A 19,669-nucleotide genomic window follows, 5' to 3' on the forward strand; every position below is an offset into this window, starting at 1 on the left:
AAAGTGGTGTCTATCAAATATGGCATGCTAAGACCATGGGTAGCGTCTGCAAAAAGACGTCGCCTTTGTCCAGACCTCCTGACTAGTTTTGTGCAAAACAGTAAGATTGGATGAGGGCCGTAACACAGAGCTCACGATTGACATAATCAGGATAGAAATGATATGGGGTTTAACATCCTACTGTTCTGCTCCGATTGGACCAATGAAGAGTAAATGAGTATAGAAGGTCATGTTTATATTATGTATTTCTAGAGGAAAGAATTAGACTATCAACAGATATTGTTAACAGAACATACTCAGATACTCCCCAAGGTAAGTAAACCCAACACTTTAACATAATATAGGGGGTTGGATGGCCGAATGGTTAGCGCGTTCGTGCTGTATTATAAGGTCTGTCATTGAGTCAACTGGCGTGGTTCCGATTTCCCTGTTGTACGTGACAAGGAGTAGGGTTGCCTGTTCAACCTCGTGGGTTTTCACCGTGTCCCCAGCTTTCCTCCCACGGCTAAAGACCCCTACGCGCAAGCGAATCATTGAAATACAATTGAACCATATGTTAGTCTCGAAATGACCTAGTTTGTGTCGAGTGGACGTTATCCCCCACCCCTCTCTACAGTTTAGTAGGGTGAACAACTTGAACTCTACAAGGGGAGCTTTTGTCTCGGATCCTCTTGCGTTCATGTCCACTCGAATTTAACCAAGCCAACATAGACGTGAAAGCCTGCTTGTATAAAGATTGATTTCTTGTAAAAATCATTTTCCTGAAAATGGTCATTAAAGGAGCTAAACCTCAAACTCAATATTTTATATAATATTCGAAATTAAAAACACTAATTCAATATTTATCCATTTTATTCAATATTGGCGATGTTATATTGTAGGGGAAAATTGAGATCCTTATATCCAATATTTAAGAGTCAGTGAACAGTTGGTTATGAGTCGTGTATTCTATGGTTTCGGATGCTATTTGTAACGGACAATGAAAACATATCCTACAAGACAATGTGAAAGTAATTAAACATACATTATGCAAGAGCTAAAGCTGTCTATTGCAGGCCTTTCTTTAGACCTGAAATGTTATCTAAATTATTAATTAGACATTAATTAACCTATTCAGACCATAATCAACTCTAGATGGCAGCGCTAGCCTGCGAACTATAGTGGATTGTAAGCCGATTTACTGCACAACTTTCCTTCTCGATTAAATGGATAATCGAGACTATGCTGTTTATCAAACTGACTTTAGTAATGATGACCGAGGCTTTGGGGAATTTCAGTCGCTTGGTTCTCGGTTCATTGTGGATCAATTTGAATGAAATTTTCAGCAAATTGCCTTTACATTATTTAGTTTTTAACTATTATAGTTAGAACTGCCAACTCGTTATGGAATCTCCCATAATGTATCTTTAATAATGGCTGATTCACAAACGACAAAATAATAATACTAACAAACGTGTAGAATGGACCAAGCAAGAGTAAAGAACTGTCGTTAAATTTCGACTGTTCGCGCGTTTCACCAAACATAATTGATTAGAATTTACAACAATTTTTAAAACAATTGAATATAAATCACTTTATATACATTTATATTACATTAATATTTGCTTTTGGACTAATTTTCGGCTGTTTTAAAGATACATTATGGGAGATTAGATAACGAGCTATAATAGTTAAAAACTAGATAATGTAAAGGAAATTTGCTGATAATTTTAGGCAAATTGATCCACCCTGAACCGAGAATTTAGCGATTGAATTTTGGGCAAAGCCTCGATCATCATAACTAAAATCGGTACGATAAAAAACATAGTCTCTATTATACATTAAAATCAGAAGCAGCATACCTGGTTCTAATCCAGAAAACTGGCAGATTTAGCTCTTGCAATGTATGTTTAAGGTTGCAAAGAATAGTCATACGCCATTTAATTTCATTTGATGTATTAAAGTCGCCTTTTCATCTTAATTACAGTTTTTGCCAGTATTGAAGAATGTATTAACAGCAAAAACGACCGCATTCGATTGACCTGTCCATTAAATCACGTCATATACAAACCGGAAGTTTCCGTGGGTGCCAGTAACAACAACCTGTGTTACCATAGAGACGGTGACTGCACAGGACTGATTCACACCTTACTTGCTCAGAGAAATGGCTGCTATTGGTTAAATTCTTGTAACCTGTCATGGCAAGAGGGAATTCCAATAACCATGACATCAGTAGAAAGATGTTTTATTTTGATGCCGAGTTATACCATGATGAGCTACTTTCAGTGTGTTCCAAAGGGTAATTCTGTTATAATTATAATCCAAAAATGTCTCAAACTCGATCTTGTGGGGTGGGGGGGGGGGTGCAAGAGGTGCGCCGATTTTTTTCCAGAACCAGCTGTCCCTCTTGCCCACCCCCAATAGCTACGGACCTCTCATGGACCATATGAAGCTATATGCATTTGTACATAAATAAATCTCTGAAGCGCCTCAGTGGGCCCCTTTGTGGGCAGAGAAAGTTCAAGGTCTGTCCCCCTCGTCAGTAATGGAGGATAGACGACCGAATAAGAAAGGGCATACGGTCGTTTGAATGGAATGATAAACTCGGATGTACACGTAAAAGAACGTCAGTAATGTTTCCAAGATCAGTATCCGCGGAAACACCTCTTCCCGAGCGCATTTCCTCTCATAAGATACCGCATCAGTTATGTCTACTTTTATTAGCCCGTTGGATTCAGGAAAATAGACACTACACCCCACTGCATTTCTTTTGAAGCGGAAATTGAAAAGATTTGATAATTTCATTGATTTACCGGGAATTTCCAATAAACAGCACAATTTTCATTGCATTCCAAATATGGCAAATATTATCTGTATTTACATATCCATATCTCTATTTTTACTAAATTAAGGTTACGTGTACAACATATGTGACGACAACCATTGGGAAATCAAAGAAACTAATGGTCTTATTAAAAGTCACGACAGCTTTCCTTGGAATTACCCAGCAGTCACTAAAACTTGCAGGAAACGGTTACGTGTCAATAAGAAATATGGTGTACGCATTTTCGCTGATGACTTTGACCTTGACCTTGACACTTCAAAAGAAAGGGTTAATATATGGTACGTTTCACCCAATGGACATCGAGTAAAGAGAAAGAAACTTCGTGGAAACGACACAATAGATTTCATAACTCTAGACGGCTGTATTGATATAGAATTTAAAACATCGGAACATTCAAAAACTGGACGTGGTTTTGTTTTTAAATTTGAACGTAAGTTAGTTATCTTTATGTGGTGTTTTTGTGTCGTTTATAGTATTGTAAACCCAGCTTCACAGACGATATTAAATTAACGTCTTACTATTCAGTTCCGACTGGGCTAATGAAGACGGGCTTACGCCATACATGAGGGAAATTTTGCCCGGTCAGCGGCAATGTGGCCTACTCTTATATCGAATTCAAACTGCCCGGTCAGCGGCACTGTGGCCTACTCTTATATCGAATTCAAACTGCCCGGTCAGCGGCACTGTGGCCTACTCTTATATCGAATTCAAACTGTCTCATCCGAATGGCTAGTCAGCTGTCCTTGTCAGGCCCTCCGTCCTGCAGCACTGACAAATGGAAACCACGTCGGAAAATCCAGATGAACTTTCTCTGCCAATGCAGAACCCCCAAGATAGCCAGCCAGCGTCTTAACTACCGTGGCCCCCAGCTTGAAAGACAACCAAGCTTAAATGGAATTAAGGGGTTATATTATGAGGCTATAGCTTAATGCCGCTGATCATCATTTGGGGGATTTTGCAAGACCTTGCAAACTACTATATTATAACACTTGAATATCTTAAATGGCGGGTTAGGTGACCGAACGGTTAGCGCGTGCGCGTTGTATCATGAGGTCTGGCGTGGTTTGGATTCCCAGGTTGTACGTGGCAAAGAGTAGGGTCGCCTGTCCAGCCTTGTGGGGTTTTTTTTTCGGGTCCCGAAATGACCTAGTTTGTGTCGAGTGGACGTTAAACCCCATATCTTTTTTTTCTCTCTCTCTCTCTCTCCGGGTAATTTAGAATAACTCCCGACTAGATTAATTAATGAAAATCTGAACACCAGTCTATTCAGATTAATTAAGAAAACACCAGTATCTTGGCAATGAATTACAATTAGCCCCAAACGCATGCGTGTATCTTGATGACGAGTTGTGTATTGAAATGAAAATGACAAATTCTCTTTCAGTTGCTGTAACCAATCAAACTGAGAATGATGTCATCGTGGATGAAGTTGGAACGTGTGGTGGGAAATCTACATATTTCCCCAAAAGACCAAAGAGGAATGGACTTAAACATAAAGTAAAGAAAGGTAAATAGAACGGAGAACACTAGATCGGATATGACGTCATATGCGCATATGACGTCACATGTGGATTGTGGGTGAGGATTTGGTTAGGCTTTGTCCAGCGTTAGGGTTAGGGTTAGCGCTAGCACTGTTTTACATCAAGAGACTTTGACGAAATCTGCAGGTCATAACCCCCCCCCCCCCGCAATCCACATGTGACGTCATATGTGCTAAAATGTGCAAGAACGTCTCCAATCAAGCGTTATTCATCAAACAAACGATACTTCCGGTTATATATAAGGATTTAGGCTAGTAATTATTTCTCCCATTTAGCGAATACAGTTCGTATATTTATAACAATTATTGCTTGACCTTTCCACGTTTTCACATGGAACATTTTATTGATCATTTGTTCTAGAATGTTTGGGTTTACATTTTGTGCCCCGGTTTGGTGAATATTTATGATTTTAATGCGGAAGGGTCGGGGAGGTAAACAGATCTGAATTAAGATTCTTACTCACTGAGTACATGCTAAAGTGGTTTACATTCGAAGTATAAGCAAAAAGACAGATTTTGATTAGATGGGTTCAAATCTCATCTTTTGATTCGTCATTTTTAAGGTAAGAAAAGAGATGTGAAGAAACGAAGATCTAGAAACAAGAAAAGGACATCTGGAAATAAAAACAGGAGAAAAATGCTTAGTAGAAGACGGAGTACGTATATTTATATGCAAAATGAACAGACTACGCCCCCATCAGGTCAGCGCCATCTTGGATCCAAAATGGCCAGCGAAAATAGCAAATGTTACAATTTACCTCAATAATTCAATTTACATACCGTTTCATATGTCTTTTTATAGTTTTTTTGGGGTGCTAAGTTCAAAATAAATAATATTCTGAAAAAATCCGATAAACGACCGCCATCTTCCATCCAGTATGGCCGCCAAAATGGCTGCGAAAATGGCAAATTTTACATTTTACCTCAATTATTCAATTTACATGCCGTGTAATATGTCTTTTTATAGGTTTTCGGCGATGCCGAGTTCAAAACATGATGTTTCTTTACAATCCGGTAAAAAAAAACGCCATCTTTGATTCAATATGGCCTCCAAAATGCCAATGGGGGTTGGACGACTGAATGGTTAGCGTGCGCGCGCTGTATCATAAAGTCTGTCATTGAGTCGACTGGCGTGGTTTCGATTCCCCGGTTGTACGTGACAAGGAGTAGGGTCGCCTGTCCAACCTCGTGGGTTTTCTCCGGGTCCTCCGGTTTCCTCCCACTGCTAAAGACCCCGATGCGCAACGAATTATTGAAATAAAATTAAACCATATGTTAGTCCCGAAATGACCTAGTTGTGTCGAGTGGACGTTAAACCCCATTTCTCTCTCTCTCCAAAATGCCAAATTTTACCTCAATTATTCGATTTACATGCCTTTTAATATATACTTTTATAGGTTTTCGGTGGTGCTGATGTTTCAACACAATCCAATAAACGAGGTCATCTTTGATCCAATATGGCCACCAAAATGTCCAATTTTAAAGTTTCCTCGATTTTTCAATTTACATGCCCTTTAATATGGCCTTCAATAGGTTTTCAAAGGTCTGTTGTGTTGAGTTCAAATATTAAAGTTCCTAAAAATCCGCTAAACGGTCACCATCTTGGATCCACTATGTGACTAATGTCTAATTTTACACAATGAGGGGGTGTCCGTCTTATATAACGCCTCTGATTCTTCTAAAAAAATATGTTGATAATTTTTAAAGCCTTTAACATTATTGTCATTTGTAAATAGTACCATGTTTTTTTTTACAGAATCTAAAAAAGGGAAAAGACTACATGGAAAACATCAAAGGAAGAATTAATCAGCATTTGTTACTGCTAATTTTATGCACAAGCCTTTCAAGACACGACCCAATGCCAATATCATGATTTAATTTGAGCACCTTTTAAATCATTTTTTATACATACGCATTTGCCAGCTAACATTGTTGTTGATATTGTTTGTACTCTGGGAATGTATTACTGTGTCGACCGTATAAACAAAACTTAAAGATACATTATGGGAGATTAGATAAAGAGCTGGCAATTCTCACTATAATAGTTAAAAACTAGATAATGTAAAGGCAATTTGCTGAAAATTTTATTCAAATTGATCTACTATGAACCGAGAACTAAGCGATTGAAATTTACGCCTAGCCTCGATCATCATTACTAAAGTCAGTACGATAAACAGCATAGTCTCGATTATCCATTTAATCGTTAAATCGTGAAGGAAAGTTATGCAGTAAATCGGCTCATAATCCACTAAAGTTCGTAGGCTAGCGATGCCATCTAGAGTTGATTATGATCTGAATAAGTTAATTAATGTCTAATTAATAATTTAGATAACATTTCAGGCCTAAAGAAAGACCTGCAATAGACAGATTTAGCTCTTGCATAATGTATGTTTAAATGTGCATTAACCTTCTACTAATGATAACGGGCATAACCATGCATGATACTCCTGATTAACGTTCTCGACCTAACAGCAGGACTAACATCGGACTTGCTGGTTAGTAAGCCATGTGTTTAATGGCAGATATCACAGCTGTGCTTAACGACCCTCTCCATGAATCTGGGTAATCGAGGTAACCTTACTAACTCCATGTCCTGCAAACATTTAGTCGGAGGATATTGGTGGGAATAGGGTCGGTTTAATGTGGCCAAACATTCAGATTATCGTCCCTCTTTTCCTTATTACAGTCAAAGCACAAGTGCCAGGCCGAGAATCGGGGTAATCGAGGCAACCTTACTAACTCCATGTCGTGCACAAATGTAGTCGGAAGTTATTGGTGGGAATAAAGTAGGTTTAATGTGATCAAACATTCAGATTTGTATGTACGCGTCAACACCTATTGTAGTAACTGGATATCTATTTTATTAAATTGTAGCCAATTCTATTGAGTTAAAACTTTCTGACCAGGTAAATGGACCATCCTTCATTATTTACGTCTTGTTTACATAATTGAATCCAGTTATATCATCGGAATTGTAACACTATTAATAATAAAACGAAACGAAATCTTTAATTGGTCTATTTTTCTATGTTAAGTAACTTAATGTTGGAGTAACTGTGAACTGTGTGTTATTTACTTAATAAATGCGATATCAGTGATTCGCAATCACTGTACCGCCGCCGCACATAGGTGTGCCGCGAGATCTTCCTAAGTGTGCCGCGAAACCAGCTATTTAACTGATGAAATTCGAAACACTGCAATGAATAAAGTAAGGTCACAGCTGTGTTTGTCTTTATTTAGTTTGAGTCATTCTATGTTTTTATGACTAGTCTATGTCTACGGTTGTATGCCGTCTATCACTTGCCATGTGTTTATTTTGTAAAATTCAAATATTTTTTCATATATATTGAGCCAGGTGTGCCGCTATTTTTTTCATGTGTTCCAGGGTGTGCCATTGACAAAAAATGTTTGAGAACCACCACTGTAACCGAATCGGGGTATCATTTAATATTGTGTATTTAGCACTAATTTCTTTCACATTTGTTTAATATAAAATTTTTGTTTAAAAATTCGTAAAAATCTTTTATAATCACCAAAAATCATCTAAGTTATACCTGAATTCAGTTTAAAGTTGACCATTTAATTTTGATAACGAGTGTCCAATTTACAAGCGATTAATTTCTCGATCACTGTTAAAAAATAAACAACCCAACTGTTTATTGGTGTATAATGATTAATTTTTAAACAGTGTCAGGAAATTAAATACATGTAAATTAGACACTCATTATCAAAATTAATCAGTTTTAAACTGGACACAAGTACAAATCAGATGATTTTTGGTTGTTTTAAATGATTTTTACGAATTTTTAAACAAAGATTTGATATTAAACGAATGTGAAAGAGATCATTGCTAGTGTTATAGTACATATTTTGATATACATGTAATTACGTATCTAAACTGACTAATTGCTTTAAAGTGGATATGTTAATCTTTACTCCGAACCCCGATCGTTCTAATCTGAACGCACTCTTATCTATTTACCTTTTCTGAACATCTATCTTAGTACCTATATTTGAGTTATCACATTTTGTATTATATGTTTAACTGTTATTATGTATATGTTGAAATATTTCTAGTTTAATTATTATTAAGATATTAAGTTGGCGATAGCGACTGGGTATAAATATAAGAGACGAAATACGAACAATTATGTTCATTCGTTAATAAACCCAGTTCGAAGTCAAATAATTAGTACGTATGTTTCGTATAGGTGAGTTAGTTTATAATTGTTGTTACATAATGACAGATTGTATAGACGCTTCCTACCATCTTGACACGTGAAAGTGATTTTAAACCTATCTACTATCGACACCCCTGGAGGTCTTGGTAGCATTCCTTGTGTCATTATGTAACCTTAACTTGTTGGTGGCATGTTTTATTTAACTGTTTTTGTCTGATAAGCATGTATTAAATGTTAGACCTGATATGATACATTAGCCAGGTGTCTAATAAGATCCTTTGTTTTGATGGGTTTATAAACCCAGAAGGGAAACGACATAGTGAGTGAGGTCCGGGCAAGGACACAAGAGCGGAGGCCATGGCCTCCATGGCATTAGCCGAGACGGAACGAGGGAGAGCGTCTGGGAGTTGGCACACTCGTGCCTAGCCAAGCTAGGACATGGCTCCCTCAATACAAGTTAGTTATGGAATCTTTTAACATTACGATGTCTGTACGTGATATGTAAGAAGCAGAGAATAAAAGTATTATAAGATGTTGAACTAGTCTTGTCATCTGAACCTGATATAAAGGCCCAATACTGTAACATTGTGTCGCCTAATAATTCATTGAGTATATATGTTTATTTTACGCTTATTGTATGTTTCTTTTATGCATAATATAATAATGTGAAATAGCTTAGAATTACACTTGGTCACATAATATGCTAAAATTATATATTCAATTATTCATTAATTGATGTTTTAATTATGATTTCAATATATCTTTATTTGTGTTATGATGTTCATTCGTTAATAAACCCAGTTCGACGTCAAATAATTAGTACTTATGTTTCTTATCCTTGAAAAATAAATATTGTAAGAACGCTGTGCCTCGACGTATTAGAGCTACGCATCCCTAGCATAAGAAGTCCTAAAATACGTCAAGCTAGAGCACGCTCGCACTAGATACACAAGATTAAATGATACCCGGGTTACAGTGCAATGTGCTATATTAAAGGGGAAGTACGAGCAGGAACTAGGCTTCTAATTATATTGTAGACATGTATAGGGTGGCCCATGTACTCACAGAAATACAGTCCACCGCTGATAGTTCGAGACTAACACTGAAGCGTGCACATTCGCCGTGCCGAGACCAACTTTTTGACAGTATGATACTATAAATAGCCATGGCACGTGCAATTCGCTACAAATCTATCAACTATTACAGCCGTAAAAAATTTATTGTTGACGATTTTGGATAGCAGTTAAATTAAGCTTCTTGGTTATTACAGCAGATTTAGAAATTACGTTCGTTTCATTTTTTAAATCGCTTTATCATTAACTGTACCGTTAAGAGCGGCATCCTTTGGTTTAGTACAAATAATATATCTGAATCACTCGGGTTAGGCAGGAACATGATACAAGCAGTAGTTTCATTTTACTTTTACAAGCTTCTTAAAACGATTGTTGAGCTACCTAACGTGCTTATTTCTAAATTCAATTTCTTGTTCTAGCTTTCTGTTACGTTTCGTAAAAAAGTAGTCTTGATTATCCCGACCTGTCAATCAGACGTAGAATGGTCGATAGACTGGTTAAGCGAGACTAATTTCAAAACAAGGGCACGTAACCTATCTTTTACTCAAAAGTGTCTGGATGTTATGGACGACTCTTGGAACCAGTTTTCAGTCTATTATTTATACATGATTAATGGTCATAGCTTATTAAGTACAACATGATCGTTTATTTAGTGACTATAATTGTGTGAAACTGATTTGAGGCTTGGCATATATATAAATATTGTGGCGTAATTGTCGAGATATATGGAGATATTTATTTATGGTGGGTCACCCTAACATGTACCCTATATGTATTGAATACTGAAGTATTTCTTGATTGAATTTAGAGTTTAGACTACTTTTTTTTATACATTTCACCGATGTGGTTACTTGTATAGTTGAATTTTACTACATATGCTTACATTCATATTTCGTGTAGCATATAGCAGATCATGACTCATGCTGGCATTACACAATGGGTTCTTTTGGTTGTATTCCTAATTGTTTTCAAATTTGAGTGAAGTCTGTGTCACTACAGACCCGGGACTGTACAGCGCAGTGGACGCTAACTGCTAGCCCCCGGATCCATTCACTTTTTTGAATTGTCTGTATGTTTGTGTTTTCCTGAGTGTGATGTCCTGTCCGTGTATTTGTTTTTGTGTAAATTTTGTTTGTTACTATTAGTGAGCTTCACCAACTTGTAATCAATTGTTTGCAAGAAATACTGATATTCTTTTAGTCACATGTACAATACAATATAAATGAAATGAAATGGGGTTTAACGTCCTACTCTTCTGCACCTAACCTGGGCTAATTGAAGACGGACAATACAATATAAATGGGCAACTTTATGTCGTGTTTGATAGCTTGGTATTCGAATGTGAACTTTCGTCTTGGTGTTCGCGGCTATCAGTATACTGATATGATGCAGCATAAGGGATTCGATGTCAAAGTTGACGGGGAAGAAAATATCCAGAAGATTCGGATCTGTTTCTATCAAACATGGCGTAGCATATGATTGTCAAACCATTGGCTCATTTGCTGAAAAATCATAACAAAAACATTGAGAGTTCAGTTATCAAGGACATCTATCAATACATTAGGTGATGAATAGTATTGAATGTTTTTGTTAATAAAACGTGGCTTTTCTATTAGTACTTCCGCTTTAAACTCCCATAATCCTTGCTGTTTTCCTCTTTTAGTTTTTTTTGTTTCATAATACCTTAGCTTAGTTACCCGGTGTTGCACCGGCGAAAACTCCGCATATATCGTTTGGTTCCTGCAATCTGATTAAAATACAGATCTATATTTCGTTTCGGTTTTTTTATACCGTCGATGGCCTCCACTACAGGAAGATCTGAACAGCTAAAGTAGGAGGTCGCTTCAGGTGTCATACGAGCGGCTTTTGACCTTATGAAACAGACATTGGTTAATCAATCAGCGTTGACGTTTCTAATGGTTTACCCAAGGTTCCGTGCACCTCACCCCAAAAGCTGACCGTAACGGACCGTTTCATTGGCTAATTCCTCACATCATCAAGAACCCAGGTTATACAACAACTCTTCCAGATCCTAGTGTAATAAAGACAAGTAAAACGAAATTTTAAACTTTAAAAACAAAAACGAAATAGGATCTGTATTTTAATCAAACTGGTTTTAATGTAAATAACAAACAAACAAACAAACTCTGTCTTTTATATATACTCTTCAACAAAAGTAGGGGATATTGAAATGCAAATACCTATGCAGGTTGCGATATGATAAATAGTCATGGACATTTGACATGCTTTGAGAGTATGTTCACAGATGAAGAACTTATTGCCCCAACAGAACCACCGAGCTGCACATGCGACACGCAATAGCGCCATACACGTGGGGGGGGGGGGGCATTGTCAACTTTCACACTTCAAGGAAGGGTTGATGAAAACTGCCGCGTGCTGGTTTATCTATCCATGTTTGCTTTCCTATCAGTTCTTGCATAAGATTTACTGCGTAGCGTATCTTTGCTTTAGTGTGTTACGTTTAATTTGATCGGGAGCCGTGTTCGTCGACGTCAACGTCAACGGACAACACTGCAAGAATTGACCGTGGCGCTGCAAGAGGAGTGGGTCAGATTGCCCCAAAACAGCAGTGCATCTCCGCAGTTCTGTATTGTTTCTGAATATCCCCTACTTTTTTTGAAGAGTATATAAGGACATTTGTAATCTGTCATTGTTAGGTCCTTTAGGAACGGTCTATGATCGGAAGTTATCATCCATATTAATATGTAATTTGTTGTTACCACTGCTAACTTTGCAATAAAGAAAACTTCAAAAACAATTGTTAGCACTGTGATCTTCTTACTTGAGCATAACTACCTCCTGTCACGTATACAAAAGAAAGATAAACGTGACCAGGGGTTGTGTTGGCTGGGAGTGGAGGTATTGAAGCTAACTATTGGCCCCATGTATACATTAACAAATGGTTTAAAATCTTTATATCTCTTAATCCATTTTTAGGCAGGAATTTCCTGTTGAAATTGGATAAAGAATAGGCGACACACCGCTATATGGGCACAATTTAGCCTATGTCCATCATGATTAGCAGAAAGGTGGCCACGGTGACTTTACGCTTCACAAAAACTTAAATATCCTTAAAATCGTCTTAAACTAAAATTCCATCCTAATTTCACAAAACTTTTTAAAGCATTTTAGATAAAATCCACTAAAATAATATTGTAAATTAAAATTGTATCTTAACTTAAACATATATTATGCAAGAGCTAAATCTGATTATTGCAAGTCTTTATTTAGGCTTCAGATGTCATAGAAATTATAAATTAGATCTTTATTTACACAACAAGCACAAAATCAACTCTGTAGACCCACGGATGGCTTCGATTCGGCTTGGATTTAAACAGGATTTCTTTGATTGATTAAATTTTTAAATGGCGTCGTAAGCGGAAATTAACCGTTCCGTTGACGTCATACTCCCGGAAATAATTGTAGATCGAGGCTAAATGATAGATTGTACGAAGCGAGGCCGCTGTTGAGCGAGGCCGCATGTCAGTCAATTTGATTGATAGTTCGATATATACGGCCTTGATGTTATGTTTAGTTGTGGTTAAAATGGGAGTTTGGATGTCGGTATTATACCCTCTTTTGTCACTTGCGTTTACAGAAAAATTATAGAAATTGATAAACATCGCAGAGTTACGTAGGCCTACCAGTTACAGTACAAGAGTACACTCAGGCTATAATTATGCCTCATTGATTTGGCCCATTCAGTTCAAACTTTCGCTTCTTATCTATATATTAAAAGTCTTATTTTTAATTTGTAGTAAAATTGATACGAATTGAATTGCAACCCCGTCTCAAACCAGTCATTGAAAACGTTACTTGATAATCGAGATTATGTAGGTGGAGTTAACGCCTGTCAATCAAATGATCGTCTATTCTCGGAGACGGTGAAGTGTGAGAGTTAACTTCTATTTCTAGTCAAAAATTACAAAAGTGATAACTTTGTTCAGAATAAAGTAATTTGACTGAAATTTTCAATATATTCTTCTTTCATCATCTATGTTTGAACTGTTATAGCAAGAATGGCCAACTCTCTATTAAAATCTCCCATAATGTATCTTTAAAATAGTGGCGTTTCACAAAACTATTTTAGGGAAATTTTAACTAAAATCAATTTTAACTTAAAGCGAGAGAGAGAGAGAGAGAGAAATGGTGTTTAACGTCCGCTCGACACAAACTAGGTCATTTCGGGACTAACATGTATTAATTTTATTTCAATAATTCGCTTGCGCGCAGGGGTCTTTAGCAGTGGGAGGACGCGGAGAAAACACACGAGGTTGGACAGGCAAGCCTACTCCTTGTCACGTACAACCGGCGATTCGAAACCACGCCATTTGACTCAATGACAGGTCTTATGATACCGCGCGCGTGTGCTAACCATTCGACCACCCAACCCCCACTCCTAACTTAAAATCACGACATTAACAAAAATTGATTAGAGCTACGCTGTTAAATCTATTGCGACATATTGTAGATAAATTTAGAATAATGATAATATTGCCAATGGCCCGGGTCACATAATGTTAACATACTGTCATTCACAAAAATAATTCTCATTCAATTTCGTTTCATTGCCTGGAAAATATAGCTGCGGCCGACCCGTTTATTTTATTGTAAAGCAATATAAGCAATTAGATAACGCCCCAAATTAAAACCCCAAGAACACCCTCAAACCCCTAGTAAACAAAACTTTTTGTTACTATTTTATATATTACCATCTGATTAAAGTATAAATTATACCATTTTCAAAAACCCTAAAAAGAAAATCTGAACTTACTTCATATATTTAATGTCTATACAAAAATATCTTTGTAGGCCTGTCATTGTTTAATATTGCCACTTTCTTGGTATTAGAAGGCCTACAGTCCTATAATACTAGACACGCCATATATGCAAAGTATTTACTCATATGGTTTGGGGGTTATGATGACATGAATAAAGATAATCAATAATCCCAGATGTGTTTATTGAAACATTTTATAGGTATTAATATCATGAATTTATTATTATTTCTTAATAAAGGCGTTCGTTAATAACACAGCCAAGGATATTTTATATTGGGGAAAAATCATTTTAATTTAGTAAGATAGATAGGCATGGGCTTATGATATCCAATATTTAAAACAAAATAAACATTTTACGATTTGTACACGAATCGTGTACCATAATGCGTTTCAGCGCAATCTGTATCAAGCGACTCGAAGAACGAGGTTAGACATATTCCACAAGTCATGTCAAACGGTGACCCCATATTATTATCTGGAGAGCATGCGCAATAAATACTATCGGTGTAGACTGGAATAACCAGACGCAGAGATTGCCATTCGATTGAGACTTCTGGCGTATTTCGCCGAACATAACTGCTTTGAAATTAGAGTAAAAACGGAAACGACTGAATGTAAATCAGTTTATTTACATTCATATTACATTATTATATACGTTGCGACCCACTTGTGTCAATTTCTAGGTCCCAAATATTAGCGATTTAGCTTCTTTAATGCTTCAATGCAACATACGTTACTAATCGAGCATACAGAAATAAATAGGGTTTAATGTGTTACATTTCTATACTAACCGGTATTCTGAAGACGGTTATAGAGCATGCAATGTGTTATGAGGAAATTTGCCCGGACAGCGGCGTTCCCATATTACTTCATTCTTCGTGAATAGATCTCTGTCCTAAATGGCCGCCATATATCCAATAATTAGTATACAGTCCTGTTTTTATTGCGGTTCTACCCCTTTTCACATCTGTCATACACACAAAGCCTAAATAAACTTTTTCAATTTGATCCAATGTAAGCAGAATAAATACTTCACAGAATTCTCAAAGTATATATACTTAGTGTTTTCGACAAAACATCTTAGTGTATGTTCTCAATAAGAACTAACTGTAGACAGACAGCCTAAGTTTAGTATGCGGCGTTCCGATATTTAACAGTGCTTCCAATGACATACACGGGACCTCTGTTTTCGTACCATCCGAATGACTATACGTTGTCTCTTGCCAGGCGATCCATCATGCACCATTGGCAACTGCAAATTCAACTGGAAATTGTTGTTTTGGATGAAAATTTGTCAAATTGCGACTATTTATTTTTACTGCAGTGTGAAGTTAGCTCGATTTTGGTTTTCCGTTTTTCGATATTGCTGAATATCGAATAAAGAGCTAATCGTTTTTCGATATTGACGGATAATATTTAAAGGATGCATATCCACAGAATTTCTGTATCATAAAGTCTGTCATTGAGTCGACTGGCGTGGTTTCGAATCCCCGGTTGTACGTGACAAGGAGTAGGGTCGCCTGTCCAACCTCGTGGGTTTTCTCCGGGTCCTCCGGTTTCCCCCCACTGCTAAAGACCCCTACGCGCAAGCGAATTATTGAAATAAAATTAAACCATATGTTAGTCCCGAAATGACCTAGTTTGTGTCGAGTGGACGTTAAACCCCATTTCTCTCTCTCTCTCTCTAAAACGAACTAAAGTTATCATAAAATAAGATGCCTTAGCAGTGAATTCACATCAGAACTGCACTTTGTTTTTTATATTGGCGAATGTCACCGACCCGTTATTTCTATAAAATAAAAGTCTGGTTTTATCCAGACATCGTATAATACATGTATATTGAGTATACGGTCTCCATGTATATTGAGTTAGTTGCTCGGCCCTACGGTAGAGGTTTTTAAGGGCTTGTCACACAAAACTAAAGCGTTTTAGTCTTCAAAATATAACCGAGACTGGCCCTTTAATACAACACCTGATGGTCTGTCCATATTGTTTATAACAGCTGTATCTTTCTCAACAAATAAATTTAGCTTTCAGCGATATGTATAACTAAAATTTTGTTTTTGCATACACTTGAGACAAATAAAACAAGCTTTTCTGTATAAATGGTTCTGAAAATGTTCTTATTCAAATCTACAGAATATTATATAATGACATTTAATACGAGCTAACGTAAATATACGTGACTTCACTACATTTAGACCATGATTATTTTCATGATTAAATTACAACCATCTGGCTGAGAAGGCGTAAGAAAAGTATAAAAGAGATGCGGCTAGTCGTTTTAGCATCAACTTGTTAATCCAACAACATGAAGTTAGGTGTTGTATGTTTGCTAGTTGTACTAGCCGTGGCTCATGCCCGGCCCACTGAGTCAGATCGAAGAAGAGATGATGATCGACTACCAATACGGGAAGAACAAGAAGGTACACGACAAAGGAATCGACGCCAAGCTGAAGATTTAAATGAACCCCCAAGACGAGACGAAGAAGAAGGTCCACCACCAAGACGGGAAGACGGTGAAGGTCCACCACCAAGACGGGAAGATGGTGAAGGTCCACCACCAAGGAATCGACGCGAAGCTGAAGACTTAAATGAACCCCCAAGACGAGACGAAGATAGGGAAGGCGGCGGTCCACCACCAAGACGGGAAGACGGTGAAGGTCCACCACCAAGACGGGAAGATGGTGAAGGTCCACCACCAAGACGGGAAGACGGTGAAGGTCCACCACCAAGACGGGAAGACGGTGAAGGTCCACCACCAAGACGGGAAGATAGCGAAGGTGAACCACCAAGGAATCGACGCCAAGCTGAAGATTCAAATGAACCCCCAAGACGAGACGAAGATAGGGAAGGCGACGGTCCACCACCAAGACGGGAAGATGGTGAAGGTCCACCACCAAGACGGGAAGATGGTGAAGGTCCACCACCAAGACGGGAAGACGGTGAAGGTCCACCACCAAGACGGGAAGACGGTGAAGGTCCACCACCAAGACGAGAAGATGGTGAAGGTCCACCACCAAGGAATCGACGCCAAGCTGAAGACTTAAATGAACCCCCAAGACGAGACGAAGGTAGGGAAGGCGGCGGTCCACCACCAAGACAGGAAGACGGTGAAGGTCCACCACCAAGACGGGAAGACTGTGAAGGTCCACCACCAAGACGGGAAGATGGTGAAGGTCCACCACCAAGACGGGAAGATGGTGAAGGTCCACCACCAAGACGGGAAGATGGTGAAGGTCCACCACCAAGGAATCGACGCCAAGCTGAAGATTCAAATGAACCCCCAAGACGAGACGAAGATAGGGAAGGCGACGGTCCACCACCAAGACGGGAAGATGGTGAAGGTCCACCACCAAGACGGGAAGATGGTGAAGGTCCACCACCAAGACGGGAAGACGGTGAAGGTCCACCACCAAGACGGGAAGACGGTGAAGGTCCACCACCAAGACGAGAAGATGGTGAAGGTCCACCACCAAGGAATCGACGCCAAGCTGAAGACTTAAATGAACCCCCAAGACGAGACGAAGATAGGGAAGGCGGCGGTCCACCACCAAGACAGGAAGACGGTGAAGGTCCACCACCAAGACGGGAAGACGGTGAAGGTCCACCACCAAGACGGGAAGATGGTGAAGGTCCACCACCAAGGAATCGACGCCAAGCTGAAGACTTAAATGAACCCCCAAGACGAGACGAAGATAGGGAAGGCGACGGTCCACCACCAAGACGGGAAGACGGTGAAGGTCCACCACCAAGACGAGAAGATGGTGAAGGTCCACCACCAAGACGGGAAGACGGTGAAGGTCCACCACCAAGACGGGAAGACGGTGAAGGTCCACCACCAAGACGGGAAGATAGCGAAGGTGAACCACCAAGGAATCGACGCCAAGCTGAAGATTCAAATGAACCCCCAAGACGAGACGAAGATAGGGAAGGCGACGGTCCACCACCAAGACGAGAAGATGGTGAAGGTCCACCACCAAGACGGGAAGATGGTGAAGGTCCACCACCAAGACGGGAAGACGGTGAAGGTCCACCACCAAGACGGGAAGACGGTGAAGGTCCACCACCAAGACGAGAAGATGGTGAAGGTCCACCACCAAGGAATCGACGCCAAGCTGAAGACTTAAATGAACCCCCAAGACGAGACGAAGATAGGGAAGGCGGCGGTCCACCACCAAGACAGGAAGACGGTGAAGGTCCACCACCAAGACGGGAAGACGGTGAAGGTCCACCACCAAGACGGGAAGATGGTGAAGGTCCACCACCAAGACGGGAAGATGGTGAAGGTCCACCACCAAGACGGGAAGATGGTGAAGGTCCACCACCAAGGAATCGACGCCAAGCTGAAGATTCAAATGAACCCCCAAGACGAGACGAAGATAGGGAAGGCGACGGTCCACCACCAAGACGGGAAGACGGTGAAGGTCCACCACCAAGACGGGAAGACGGTGAAGGTCCACCACCAAGACGGGAAGATGGTGAAGGTCCACCACCAAGACGGGAAGATGGTGAAGGTCCACCACCAAGACGGGAAGATGGTGAAGGTCCACCACCAAGGAATCGACGCCAAGCTGAAGATTCAAATGAACCCCCAAGACGAGACGAAGATAGGGAAGGCGACGGTCCACCACCAAGACGGGAAGATGGTGAAGGTCCACCACCAAGACGGGAAGATGGTGAAGGTCCACCACCAAGACGGGAAGACGGTGAAGGTCCACCACCAAGACGGGAAGACGGTGAAGGTCCACCACCAAGACGAGAAGATGGTGAAGGTCCACCACCAAGACGGGAAGACGGTGAAGGTCCACCACCAAGACGGGAAGATAGCGAAGGTGAACCACCAAGGAATCGACGCCAAGCTGAAGATTCAAATGAACCCCCAAGACGAGACGAAGATAGGGAAGGCGACGGTCCACCACCAAGACGGGAAGATGGTGAAGGTCCACCACCAAGACGGGAAGACGGTGAAGGTCCACCACCAAGACGGGAAGACGGTGAAGGTCCACCACCAAGACGAGAAGATGGTGAAGGTCCACCACCAAGGAATCGACGCCAAGCTGAAGACTTAAATGAACCCCCAAGACGAGACGAAGATAGGGAAGGCGGCGGTCCACCACCAAGACAGGAAGACGGTGAAGGTCCACCACCAAGACGGGAAGACGGTGAAGGTCCACCACCAAGACGGGAAGATGGTGAAGGTCCACCACCAAGACGGGAAGATGGTGAAGGTCCACCACCAAGACGGG

General features: G+C 39.7%; 1 protein-coding gene and 1 long non-coding RNA gene across 2 annotated transcripts in view; both read left to right on the forward strand.

The window, feature by feature from the left end:
- The window catches only part of LOC126815160 (uncharacterized), a 119,244-nt gene that overhangs the window by 67,327 nt on the left and 32,248 nt on the right, over positions 1 to 19,669 (forward strand). The window lies entirely within an intron of this gene.
- Positions 2,034 to 7,884, forward strand: LOC130012112 (uncharacterized). The gene is made up of 5 exons (XR_008787409.1): positions 2,034 to 2,278; positions 2,892 to 3,254; positions 4,209 to 4,331; positions 4,928 to 5,020; positions 6,121 to 7,884. It is a non-coding gene; the product is annotated as an uncharacterized LOC130012112 (long non-coding RNA).

The sequence above is a fragment of the Patella vulgata genome, chromosome 1 (genome assembly GCF_932274485.2).
Source record: "Patella vulgata chromosome 1, xgPatVulg1.2, whole genome shotgun sequence".
In the NCBI taxonomy this organism is placed as follows: domain Eukaryota; kingdom Metazoa; phylum Mollusca; class Gastropoda; family Patellidae; genus Patella; species Patella vulgata.